Here is a 13592-nt window from a genome sequence, read left to right as displayed (position 1 = left end):
CTTATGTGTCTATGTGCATGCATTTTCTCATGTGTCTGAACTGTAACACATGCCCAAGAAGAGGGCAATGGATCCTTTGGAGTTCACATTACAAGGCCTGCTTGTTAGTTACTTGTGCTGGGGGTTGATCTCTCCTCTTCATGAAAGCCAAGGAGGCACTCACTCTTGACCAATGAACCATCTCTCCAGCCCCTTCACCTTCTTTTTCAAGACAGGATGTCTCACTAAATCTGGGGCTCACTGAACTAGACTGACTGGCCAGAAAGTTATAGGGACCCACCATTTCTGTCTTGAAGTTTTACATGAGTTTTAGGGATCAAACGTGGCAACCAACTGAGCCATCTCCCCAGCCTTCTTGTCTTGCAGATCAGGGTGGTCACGTGACTATTTAAGCCAGTGGTGAGTGAAAATGACATGGGTGACATTCATCTCCCCTAAAGTTCACATCCTCCTCATCCTCTAAGTTTGCATATTGTTTCTCCTCTACCCTGCAAGCAAGTTTCTGCCTGTCACAGTGCATCTCAGTTAATTCTCTATCGCCATGGCAAAATACCATGGCCAAGGCAATTTATGACAGAAAACATTTAACCTGTGGCTTACATTTCAAAGATGAGCACAGGACCATCATGATGGGGAGCATGGCAGCGAGCAGACAAGCATTGCACTGGAGCAGAAGCTGAGAGTTTCTATCATGAGACACAAACCAGAAGGTAGAGAGAGAGAGAGAGAGAGAGAGAGAGAGAGAGAGAGAGAGAGAGAGAGAGAGAGAGAGAAGAGGAGAGAGGAGAAAACTTTCTGCACTCGGCAACTCAAATCAAACCAAATCAAACCGAATTAGAAAAAGCCCAGGTTTAATGGATAAAATGCTCCAGGATGATTTTCCAGGCCCCCAAAGAGGAGGCAGGAAAGGAAGATCAGGAAACCAAGTCTGTTTTCCAGGGCGCAGTTTAAACACTCTGTGGGTGTGGTCTTGAACATTTTGGGGGGAGGGTTCACCATTTTGTGGACTTTCTAAGATGCAACAGGGTTTGGAGAGAGAGGGGGAAGGGGGTTTGGGGTGTTCCTGACTCTGGGTATATGGATGCCAGGGGCTGGGGTGATGTTTCCACCTGAACAAGGGGGAGAGGGAAAGGGAAAGAGGAGAGAAACTGGGAATGGCATAGGCTTTTGAAACTTCAAAGTCTGCCCCCACCCATCCCCCCACAGCCTGCTGACGTGCCTCCTCCAACAAGTCCTCCCTTCCTAATCCTCACCAGGCAGTTCCAACTGGGGACCCAGTACTTGCATGTATGGGGACTGTTATTCAAACACTTTTATTCCTAAGATGTTTTTAAGATGTTTGTGGCTGGGGCTGGAGAGATGGCTCAGTGGTTAAGAGCATTGCTTGCTCTTCCAAAGGTCCTGAGTTCAATTCCCAGCAACCACATGGTGGGTCACAACCATCTGTAATGAGGTCTGGTGCCCTCTTCTGGCCTGCAGACATACACACAGACAGAATATTGTATACATAATAAATAAATAAATAAATAAATATTTAAAAAAAAAAAAAAGATGTTTGTGGCGCAGCTGCTAGCTCGGCAGAGATGGTTGTCGGTGTCTGCAAGATCCCCGGGCGGGCTGCCGGACACGTACCGCATGGGCGGTGGCAGTGGGTAACAGACACATAGACATAGAAAATAGCCATAAGTATTTATTAAGGGACAGAGAGAGAGAGAGAGGGGAGAGAGAAAGGGAGAGAGAGAGAGAGAGAGAGAGAGAGAGAGAGAGAGGAGAGAGGCAAAGCCCCGTGTGTACAGAAGGAGAGAGAGAGAGAGAGAGAGAGAGAGAGAGAGAGAGAGAGAGAGAGCTGCTGCGGAGATCAGAGGTAAAAAAGGAGTGGGCGTGGCTAGGGCAGGGACCAAAAGAATAACAAACACTACACTGGGGAACTGGATACTTGGTCAGGGAGCTTGTTTGCCTCCCCTCCCAAAGATCCGCCTACTGTTTATTTACCTTAGCAGGCTTGTGTTAGCACAGACATGTGATTTTCTGGCCTTCCTTTCCGGTCTCCTTCCTGTGTGTGTGTGTGTGGGGGGGGGAGGATGGAAAATCATCTGGGAGCATTTTATCCATTAAATCTGGGCTTTTTCTAATTTGGTTTGAGGGCAAGAAATTGGGGAGAAGGGTGTTTGGGGTGGGTCTAGAAGGAGTTAGGGGAAGGAGATGGGGTGAGTATGACCCAAATATACTATATGAAATTCTCAAAGAAATATATATATATATATATATATATATATATATATATGTCCCTTACAAAATAAAAAACAATCCAAATTGTGCTGCCTGAGTACTCACGGATATAGAGCCATCTACTGGAGCATGGTCAATCTACCAGGAGTCACACCATTAGAGAAAACTGGTTCTCTGTCTAAAGAAACCATTGACTGACTGGACTGCCAACAACTCCTCTGTTAGGGGTGGGCCCACAAGCCCCACCTTCCTTCTTGGTAGAATGATGATTGACTTGGTCTAGTGCTGGTCTTGTGCCGCCACAGCTACTGTGAGTTCCTGAGTGTAGTGGCCTGTCATGTTCAGAGGGCACAGTTCCACTCTGGTTTGCCATGATCTCTCAACCCTTACAACCTTCCTGTCCTCCCTTCTGCACTGGTCCCTGAGGCTTTGGTGGGTTGTTGATACAGATGTTACATTTGTAGCTGATTGTACCACTGACACTTTGTCTGTACTTTGAATAGCTGTGGGTTTCTGTATTAACCACCATCCACTGCACTAAGAAACCCCTGGTGCTGGCTGAGAGCCATGCTAATCTGTGGGTATAGCGGTAATCATTTAGAGGGTAGTTTGATATTATGTCCATTTAGAAAAACAATAGTAGTAAGCTTACCCCTGGGGCCTGTGAGTAGCCTGCTTTTTAAACTTAAGTGTGCAACAGAATGACCTGGAAGATTAAAAATGTGGGTATCTAGACTATATAGTCAGGCATTCTAACTTGGTAGATCTGGGTGTGCCAGCACCCGGGTCATGCAGACTGCAGACACTGCCAGAATAGGAACCTTGTTGAGAACCACTATCCTAAATGAAGTTTGGCCATTTCTGCAATTTGGATATGCTACTGACTAATAATAATATATGACTGAATATATTGATATATTAATATTAGCAATTTATTATACCAATATATTAAATATGAATGTATAATTAATATAATAATAATGACTGAAATAATTAGAATTTCAAACTAGGAAACCATGTAAAGATAATTCTTGATGGGAAGGATTTGGGCCCTGGGTCTCTGAGTTACTGATACTGATCTATCCCACCAGACCCTCATGCTTCCAAGAAGGAGAAAGCAAGACAACAGAGAGTACAAACATTTTAAAGGATCAATCTACAATTTGCTTACCAACTTTCCAACCACAGTCTATTGGCTAGAACTTGGTCATGTAAAGATGAAGTGCAGGGGAGACTGGGAAAGGATGCTACTATCCTGTTGGCTGTGGTCCAGGTATAATCAAGGAAGTTTTACCATGGCACAGCAGAGAATGATGATTAAGTGGAGCAATGACCCACATCTGTGCAATTCCAGTCTCCTTTCTAGCAATGCTTTAGACACAGCAAGGACTCAACGTCAGTTAGGATAGGAAGTCTGCTGGGGGATTTTGGGAAGGTTTCCAGAATGGTGTTGTCTTCATTAGGTTTGTATTGCTGTGAAGAGACACCATGACCATGAGAACTCTTATAAATGCAGTCATTTTCTTGAAGGGGCTCAGTTACAGTTTCAGAGGTTCAGTCCATTATCTTCACAGTGAGAAGTGTGGCAGCATGCAGGCAGCTAGAGCTGAGAATCCCAGAGGCAACAGGAAGTCAACGGACTCACTGGGTGATATCCTATGCATAGGAATCCTCAAAGTCCGCAGTGGTACACTTCCTCTAACAAGGCCATATCCACTCTAACAAAGTCATGTTCCCTAGTAGTCCCACTCCCTATGAGCTTATGGGGACCGAATACATTCAAACTACCACATTCTACTCCCTGGCCCCCATAAAGCTTAACAATATCATGATGAAAAATGCATTTAGTTCAACTTCAAAAATTCCCATAGTCTATCACAGTCTCAGCAATGTTTAAAAGTCCGAAGTTCAAAGTCTCTTCTGAGATTCATGTAATCTCTTAACTATAATCCTCTGTAAAAGTCAAATTGAAAAGCAGATCACATACTTCCAGCATAGGATGTACATTACTATTCCAAAATGTAGAAGAGTGAGGAAATACTTGGGCCAAAGCAAGACCAAAAGCCAGCTGGCCAAACTCCACATTCTGCATAGAAACACTCTTCAGCTCTCTAATTCTGTTCAGCTTTGTTGATTGCAACATACTTCTTTCCCTTGGACTGGTTCCATTCCCAAGGATACCTCTCTCTGGCAGGTATCCCATGACTCTGGCATCTCTAGCATCTTGGAGTCTCCAAGGAAATCTATGCTTCACTTCACAGATTCACTCAATGGCCTCTCCCTAGTCCTCCATTCAGGGCCATCCCTGACACATGCCTGGCCTCAGCAGCTTCCTTAGGCACAGGCAACTTCCATACCCATTTCTTTTATCCTTAACTCTAAAGCCAGAAAGAACCACATGGCTAAAGCTGCAAAGTTCTACTGTGTGCTGGGGGCTGGAAAGTGGCTCCTTTGTTCAGTTACATCTTCACTGGCTTTCTGCTTTTCTTCACCTTCATTGCCTAAGCATGGCTGTTGTTGAACTTGCTCTGTAGACCAACCTGGCCTCAAACTCAGATCTACCAGTCTCTGCCTCCTGAGTGCTGGAATTAAAGGTGTACACCATCTAAGCTTTCCTTTATTTCCTTTTCAATATAAATCTTCACTAGAGTTACTACCAAAAATTACATGACAGAGTCTATATTAGACTGCTTTGAGATTTCTTCTGCCAATGAAATTAATCTAAAATTCTTCACTTTAGTCTTGGTCAAACGTTTTAGACAAGGGCAAAAGCAGTTCACCAAAATATCTCACGAACAATCTCTAGGCAACATACTAAAATTATTATCCTCTGAAATCTCTTGATGTCATCCCCCACAGTTCTTCAAATCCCATTCAGCACCACTGTCTTCTATGCTCCTCCTACTAGTATGTCCCATTATGTAGTGCTTAAAGCATTCCACTGCTTTCTTAATCTCAACTCCCAAAGTCCATATTATTACAAACAAAAGCATGGTCAGGCCTATCACAGCAATATCCCAGTCCCTGATAACAATTTCTGTCTTCCCTAAGGTTTTTATTGCTGTGAAGAAATACTATGATGGCAACTCTTGTTTTTATTTATTTATTTTTTATTTATTTATTTATTTTTTTATTGAAAAAAAAATTTTCTGCCTCCTCCCCGCCTCCCATTTCCCTCCCCCTCCTCCCGCCCCTCTCCCCCTCCCCCACTCCTCTTCTCCTCCCTCTCCAGTCACAGGAGCAGTCAGGGTTCCCTGCCCTGTGGAAAGTCCAAGGTCCTCCCCCCTCCATCCAGGTCTAGGAAGGTGAACATCCAAACTGTCTAGGCTCCCACAAAGCCAGAACATGAAGTAGGATCAAAACCCCGTGCCATTGTCCTTGGCCTCTCGTCAGTTCTCATTGTCCGACATGTTCAGAGAGTTCGGTTTTATCCCATGCTTTTTCAGTTACAGTCCAGCTAGCCTTGGTGAGCTCCCAATAGATTGGCCCCACTGTCTCAGTGGGTGGGTGCACCCCTCGTGGTCCTGACTTCCTTGTTCATGTTCTCCCTCCTTCTGCTCCTCATTAGGACCTTGGGAACTCAGTCTGGTGCTCCAGTGTGGGTCTCTGTCTCTATCTCCATCCATAGCAAGATGAAGGTTCAGCTTTTGTTGAGATGAACAAACTGATTCTGTCATTCGTGTGTAAATGTCAGATCAGAGTGATGCTTGACAGGGCATACACAGCAGTGCCATGTAGAATCAACAGCTCCTTTACCTGGAGACATTGGGGTATCTATGACATCTAGAGATAGGGAATGGTTTTCTCCCTCTACTATGTGGGTCCTGGGATTGAACTTAGGTCATCAGATTTGATGGTAAGCATTTTACCTATGGAGCCATTTCTGGCCTAGTGCCATTGTCCTTGGCTTCTCATCAGCCTTCATTGTCCGCCATGCTCAGAGAGTCCAGTTTCAACCCATGCTTATTCAGTCCCAGACCAGCTGGCCTTGGTGGGCTCCCAATAAATCAGATCCACTGTCACAGTGGGTGGGTGCATCCCTCGTGGTCCTGATTTCCTTGCTCATGTTCTCCCTCCTTCTGCTCCTCATTTGGACCTTAAGAGCTCAGACCGTTGCTCCAAATTGAGTCTCTGTCTCTACCTCGATCCATCGCCAGATGAAGGTTCTAAGGTGATATGTAAGACATTCATCAGTATAGGATAGGGTCATTTCAGGTTCCCTCTCCTCAGTTGCCCAAGGTACCAGCTGGGGACATCTCCCTGGACACCTGCGAACCCCTCTAGAGTCAAGTCTCTTGCCAACCCTAAGATGACTCCCTTAGTTAGGATATATACTTCGCGGCTCCCGTATCCATCCTTCCTATATCCCAACCATCCCAATCCCCCGAGCTCCTCCCATCCTCCCCTTCTCATGTTTCTCATCCCATTTCCCCTTTGCCCCATGCCACCTCCCCCGCAAGTTCCCAGTTTTTGCCCTGCAATCTTGTCTACTTCCCCTCTCCAGGCTGATGACTATACGATTTTTTTGGGTTCACTTTCTTATTTAGCTTCTCTAGGATCACAAATTATATGCTCAATGTCCTTTATTTATGGCTAGAAACCAATTATGAGTGAGTACATCCCATGTTCCTCTTTTTGGGTCTGGGATACCTCACTCAGGAAAGTGTTTTCTATTTCCATCCATTTGCATGCAAAATTCGAGAAGTCATTGTTTTTTACCGCTGAGTAGTACTCTAATATGTATATATTCCACACTTTCTTCATCCATTCCTCCATTGAAGGGCATCTAGGTTGTTTCCAGGTTTTGGCTATTACAAACAATGCTGCTATGAACATAGTTGAACAGATACTTTTGTCATTTGATGGGGCATCTCTTGGGTATATTCCCAATAATGGTATTACTGGATCTTGGGGTAGGTTGATCCCAAATTTCCTGAGAAGTCGCCACACTGATTTCCAAAGTGGTTGCACAAGTTTGCATTCCCACCAGCAATGAATGAGTGTGCCCCTTTCTCCACAACCTATCCAGCAAAGGCTATCATTGGTGTTTTTGATTTTAGCCATTCTGACAGGTGTAAGATGGTATCTCAAAGTTGTTTTAATTTGCATTTCCCTTATCACTAAGGAGGTTGAGCATGACCTTAAGTGTCTTTTGGCCATTTGAATTTCTTCTGTTGAGAATTCTCTGTTCAGTTCAGTGCCCCATTTTTTTATTGGGTTAATTAGCATTTTAAAGTCTAGTTTCTTGAGTTCTTTACATGTTTTGGAGAACAGACCTTTGTCTGTTGCAGGGTTGGTGAAGATCTTCTCCCAGTCAGTGGGTTGCCTTTTTGTCTTAGTGACAGTGCCTTTGCTTTACAGAAGCTACTCAGTTTCAGGAGGTCCCATTTATTCAATGTTGTCCTTAATGTCTGTGCTGCTGGGGATAAACGTAGGAAGTGATCTCCTGTACCCATATGTTGTAGAGTACTTCCCACTTTTTCTTCTATCAGGTTCAGTGTGTTCAGACTAATATTGAGGTCTTTAATCCATTTGGACTTGAGTTTTGTGCATGGTGATAGATATGGATCTATTTTCATTCTTCTACAGGTTGACAACCAGTTCTGCCAACACCATTTGTTGAAGATGCTCTCTTTTTTCCATTGAATACTTTTAGCTCCTTTATCAAAAATCAAGTGTTCAAGCCGGGTGGTGGTGGCGCACGCCTTTAATCCCAGCACTTGGGAGGCAGAGGTAGGCGGATCTCTGTGAGTTCGAGACCAGCCTGGTCTACAAGAGCTAGTTCCAGGACAGGCTCCAAAACCACAGAGAAACCCTGTCTCGAAAAACCAAAAAAAAAAAAAAAAAAAAAAAAATCAAGTGTTCATATGTTTGTGGGTTAAAATCAGGGTCTTCTACTCAGTTCCATTGATAGACTTCTCTGTTTTTATGCCAATACCAAGCTGTTTTCAATAAACGTAGGAAGTGATCTCCTGTACCCATATGTTGTAGAGTACTTCCCACTTTTTCTTCTATCAGGTTCAGTGTGTTCAGACTAATATTGAGGTCTTTAATCCGTTTGGACTTGAGTTTTGTGCATGGTGATAGATATGGATCTATGAAGAGGAGATTTTTTTTTTTGATCCAGTCGATTCGGTGTCCTGTATGCTTATTGGACCTTCAAAGGAATATCTTTCTTAAGGTTGGGAAAGTTTTCTTCTGTAATTTTATTAAATATATTTTCTGGACCATTGAGCTGTACTTCTCCTTCTTCTATCCCTATTATTCTTAGGTTTGGTCTTTTTATTGTGTCCCAGATTTCCTGAGTGTTTTGTGATGAGAGTTTGTTGGTTATGCTGTTTTCTTTGATCAGAGAGTTTATTTTCTCTATGGTATCTTCAGTGTCTGAGATTCTTTCTTCTATCTCTTGTAATCTGTTGGTGGTACTTGTCTCTGTAGTTCCTGTTCGTTTATCCAAATTTTCCATCTCTATCCTTCCCTCGGTTTGTGTTTTCTTTATTACTTCCACTTCATTCTTCAAGTCTTGTACCGTTTCCCTTACCTGTTTGATTACTTTTTCTTGTTTCTCTTGGTTTACTTGGGTATCTTTGAGAGATTTTTTCATTTCCTCTACCTTTTTTGTTTGTAATCTCTAATTGTTTATGGCAGTTTTTCACCTCCTGTTTAAGGTCCTCTATTATTTTTATATAATTCACTTTTGAGTCGAATTCTTCTAATTCTTCTGTATTAGGGTGTACACTTCTTATTTTGGGATTCCTGGATTCTGGTGATGTCACGTTGCCTTTCAAGTTGTTGGGGGAATTCTTGCATTGGCGGCTGCCCATCTCTTCCTTTAAATGGAGCCAGGAGAGGCCTGGTGTCTTGGACCAGTGTTTGCTGTGACTAAATATCTGGGTGTATCTCCTCAGTGTAGGGGCAGGAACCGTTCCCTTCCAGATGGACTCCTCAACACCAAAAAAGGGACGCCTGGTATTCCAATGACCCGCCGAAAAAAGGGCAAATGTAGGGGGTAGGGCGGGGTCGAGTAGAACACAGGCGACACTGCAGTACAAGCTGGAGGTCCTGAGCTCCCTTTCGGGGGTTACTGAGGCCTGCCCGCTAGGCAGGCACTCACTGCTCTGGTTGGGTAGCCTTAGTGTAGGGGGGTTTGTGCTCTCTACCAGGACAGTCCGCCCCAGGATAGCACACACTCACCAGTCCAGATGGAACTTCTCAGCACCTCCACAGGGACTCCTGGTATCCCCAATGAGCCAGGGACCAAGGGAAGTAGGGCACAGGCAGAGCTGCAGCAGGAGCTGGGGGAGGGGCGTTTGTGCTCTCTACCAGGACAGTCCGCCCCAGGATAGCACACACTCATCTGTCCAGATGGAGCTTCTCAGCACCTACACAGGGACTCCTGGTAGCCCCAATGAGCCAGGGACCAAGGGAAGTAGGGCGCAGGCAGAGCTGCAGCCTGATGGCAACTCTTAAAAGGAAAACATTTAATTGAGTGGGCTCATTTACAGTTGCAGGGATTCCATTCCTAATACTCATAGTAGGGTGCATAGTGGCATGCAGGCAGATGTGGTGCTGGAGTTGAGAGTCCTACATCTTTTTTTATTTTTATTATTTTATTTATTTATTTATTTTGGATTTTCGAGACAGGGTTTCTCCGTAGCTTTTTGATTCCTGTCCTGGAACTAGCTCTTGTAGACCAGGCTGGCCTCGAACTCACAGAGATCCGCCTGCCTCTGCCTCCCGAGTGCTGGGATTAAAGGCGTGAGCCACCACCGTCCGGCTCAGCCTACATCTTTTTAAAAAATATTTATTTATTTATTATATATACAATGTTCTGTCTGTGTGTATTCCTGAAGGCCAGAAGAGGGCACCAGACCTCATTACAGATGGTTGTGAGCCACCATGTGGTTGCTGGGAATTGAACTCAGGACCTTTGGAAGAGCAGGCAATGCTCTTAATCACTGAGCCATCTCTCCAGCCCCAAGAGTCCTACATTTAGACTCAGAAGCAACAGGAAGTCGACTGAATCACTGGACAATATCTTGAGCAAGAAAACTTCAAAGTCTCTTCCCAGACGGACACATTTCCTCAACAAGGCCACACCTACTCCAACAAAGTCACACCTCCCATTGGTGCCACTCTTCATGAGCTTATGGGGACCAAATTACATTCAAACTACCACAGGGGTCTTCTTTGGGATCCTGTCATGTTAGAAATAAACATTGAAAGAACAGTGGAAAACTAGCTATTTTGGGAAAGTTAGTCTTTGAATAAATGAGACTGAGACAGAAGAAGAGTTAAGCATTTAATGACATGGCATAGCCACTTCACTTCCCTGTCAGCTGAAGCCTGTCTGCCCATAGAGGCTTAATATTCATATAGCACATTTCCTAATACTTACCAGAAAGTTAAGATAACTGATGGTTCCTTCTGCGTCTTTCAGTTGTCCTTTGCCCCTTTCGTTGTACTCTTATTTTTTTTTTCACTAGCATTTTAATAGGGACACAGGAGAATAATCACTAAATACAATACCTTCTGAGTTCTGGGATTAAGGGTGCACCCAGGTCATGCTTGGCTTCTTTTAAGACAGGGTCTCACACTGTGGTCCAGGCTGGCCTACTACTCACTGTACAACCCAGACTGATCTCAAACTCTGTAGGCAATCCCTCTGTCTCAGTTCTCTAAGTGCTGAGTTTACAGGTGTATGCTTCTAAGCTTAGCTACTAAATAAACATCATTTCTCCATTTTGAACTTTCAGCTTATCCTCTTTTAATACCCACTATAATCCAGATCTAAAAAAAATTTTTAAAAGAAAGTTAACAAGGCTTAGTGGTATGCCCCTTTAATTTCAGCACTCAGGAGGCAGAGACAGGTGGTTCTCCGTGAATTCAAGGCTAGCCTGGTCTATAGAGTGAGTTTCAAGATAGCCAGAGCTACACAGAGAAACCCTGTCATCAAAAATGAAAAGCAAAAAACAAAACAACAAAAACAATAAAACCCAAAAACAACAACAAAAAGAGCTGAGGTTTAAAGGATGCAAGTAGTATGTGTGTGTGTGTGTATGTGTGTATTATGTGTGTATGTGTGTGTCATGTGTGTATGTGTGTGCGCACGTGTGTGTATGTGTGTGTCATGTGTGTATGTGTGTGCGCACGTGTGTGTTGTGTGTGTTTGTGTGTATGAGTAAGTGTGTGTTGTGTGTGTATGTGTGTGCGTGTTGTGTGTGTCTGTGTGTCTGTTGTGGGTGTATGTGTGTGTCTTTCTGTGTGTGTATGTGTGTGTTTGTGTGTGTTGTGTGTGTGTGCGTGTGTGTTGTGTTTGTGTCTGTGTGTGTGTATGTGTGTGTTTGAGTCCAGTAAGTGATCTGCCACCAAGCTTCACACTGACCCACCAATTAATATTCCTTAGGAACCTACTATCTGCCTAATATCTTTCCTATATTTATGAATTCTCTCGGTTTTGGTTTGTCATCCTCTCCCCTCTACAAACATGCCACTCATCATCATACGTAAACTGTTTAAAAAGGAAGTTCAAGGTTGTCCTTGGCAACATAGTGAGGTTGAGGTTAGACTGGGCTATATAGGATTCTGCCTCAAATAATTAAAAATGTATCCTATAGAAACAAACAGAATGTGAAAGTGACTTCAAGGGACATCATGCAGCATCATGGGTGCTTGAATTTTAAAAAGTGGCACATGAGAGAAAGACATGCATCAAAGCTCAGGTGGGGAGGTTTTTCATGGGGGAAAAGGGGGGGTGGCAGAGGGGAGACCAGCCTCTGGGGACAGGAGCGGCAGAAGAGAAGCGAGAGGAAGACAGGGAGACATAGACAGACAGGCAGAGGCAGAGAAACAGAAAGAAAGGAAGAGATGGGAGGATGGGAGGACCCCTTCCCTCCTTCCCCCAGACAGTTTCTCTGTGTAACTGCAGTCCTGGAGCTTGCTTTGTTAATCAGGCTGGCCTTGAACTCAGAGATCCATCTGCTTCTGCCTTCCAAGTGCTGGGATTAAAGGCGCGCTAGCCCCCGCAGTTGAGGTTGCACCCTGTCAAGACCCTAAGGGCAGGTCAGCACAGATGCCTGAAGAGTAACAATGGGCTAAAGCAGATATTTCTAGAATGTAAAGGTCCTTGCAAAGCAATGCCCTTTTCTTAGAAGCTGAATCAAATCTGTGACTCAGGTGGGCGCGGGGCTCCTGCGGGGTCAGTTTTCACCACTGTTACTTAATGCTTACCGTATTGGTACCCCAGAGCTGCTGCAGGAACTTTTTAGGATACAGCTGTACCTAATGGGCACTGGTGTCTGAGGTCCTTCACTAGACAGATTGCATCAAATATAAACACAGACTTTCATATTTGCTAATAATGATGGCTATTTGAAAGGTGGTTCAGACCCCCATTCCTTTCTTTATAAAAATGCGTGGCAACAGCAGCTAAGCTCTCCCAGTCGAAACTGGATCTGTGTGGCTATTGCAGAGGTTGCCTTCAGCTGTCTGAAATCACCAGACACAAGGTTGCATCTGTAGTCAGTGCACGTTTACATGTGGCTCAATTCAATAATTCTCTTAGTTGTACTTCTATTACTTCTGTGGTTTCATTTCCCTCCATGGCCTGTCAGTCATCTGCACACCTTCCACAGACACATGAGAGTGGGAGCTAATGGTGTGCTCTGATAGCCATAGCATGAGTCATCTGGCTGGCAGAACATGCCGTGTGGTGTGTGTGTGTGTGTGTGTGTGTGTGTGTGTGTGGGTGTGTGTGTGTGGGGGTGTTTTGTTTGCATGTATGTCTATGTACTACATGAGCGCAGTGCCTGTGGAGACCAGAGGGTGTCAGATGTCAGATCCCTCGGAACTGGAGTTCCAGATGGTTTTTAGACATGTGGGTGCTGGGTAATGAATTTGGGTCCTCTGTAAGAGCAGCCAGTGCTTTTAAGTGAAGGACCGTTTCCCCAGGCCAGAGTTCATGTGTTTAAGAAAGGTTACACGAACCCTCCCAACCCCCAGCTTTCAAGGGTGTGTGTGCATATGTATGACTGAAACACCAGCCATGTCCATTAAAGCCCTGTGAACTCTGGCTGTGCATATTGGCAGAGAATCAATCCTCCCCAATCGCCCCATCCCCCTATATCACAGAACATCATTTCTTCCCACATGCTGTATCTACTTCCTCCAGGCCCACATTGAGAGGCTTTTCTGATGCTTCCTTGTGGTTGTTTTGTAACTGTCTCGTGGCCTGCTTTACCTCTCTCACCTACTGTGAAGTCCTTTATCTTATTTCTCAAACAGTTTAACAGATGTTACTAAGTTTTGAAATGAACCCAATGTTGCTATTTTGAAGAAAATGAAAACTGTGTGTTCCATCACAT

This window comes from Chionomys nivalis, chromosome 18, assembly GCF_950005125.1.
Source record: "Chionomys nivalis chromosome 18, mChiNiv1.1, whole genome shotgun sequence".
Lineage (NCBI taxonomy): Eukaryota > Metazoa > Chordata > Mammalia > Rodentia > Cricetidae > Chionomys > Chionomys nivalis.
Note: the sequence above shows the minus strand (reverse complement) of the source record.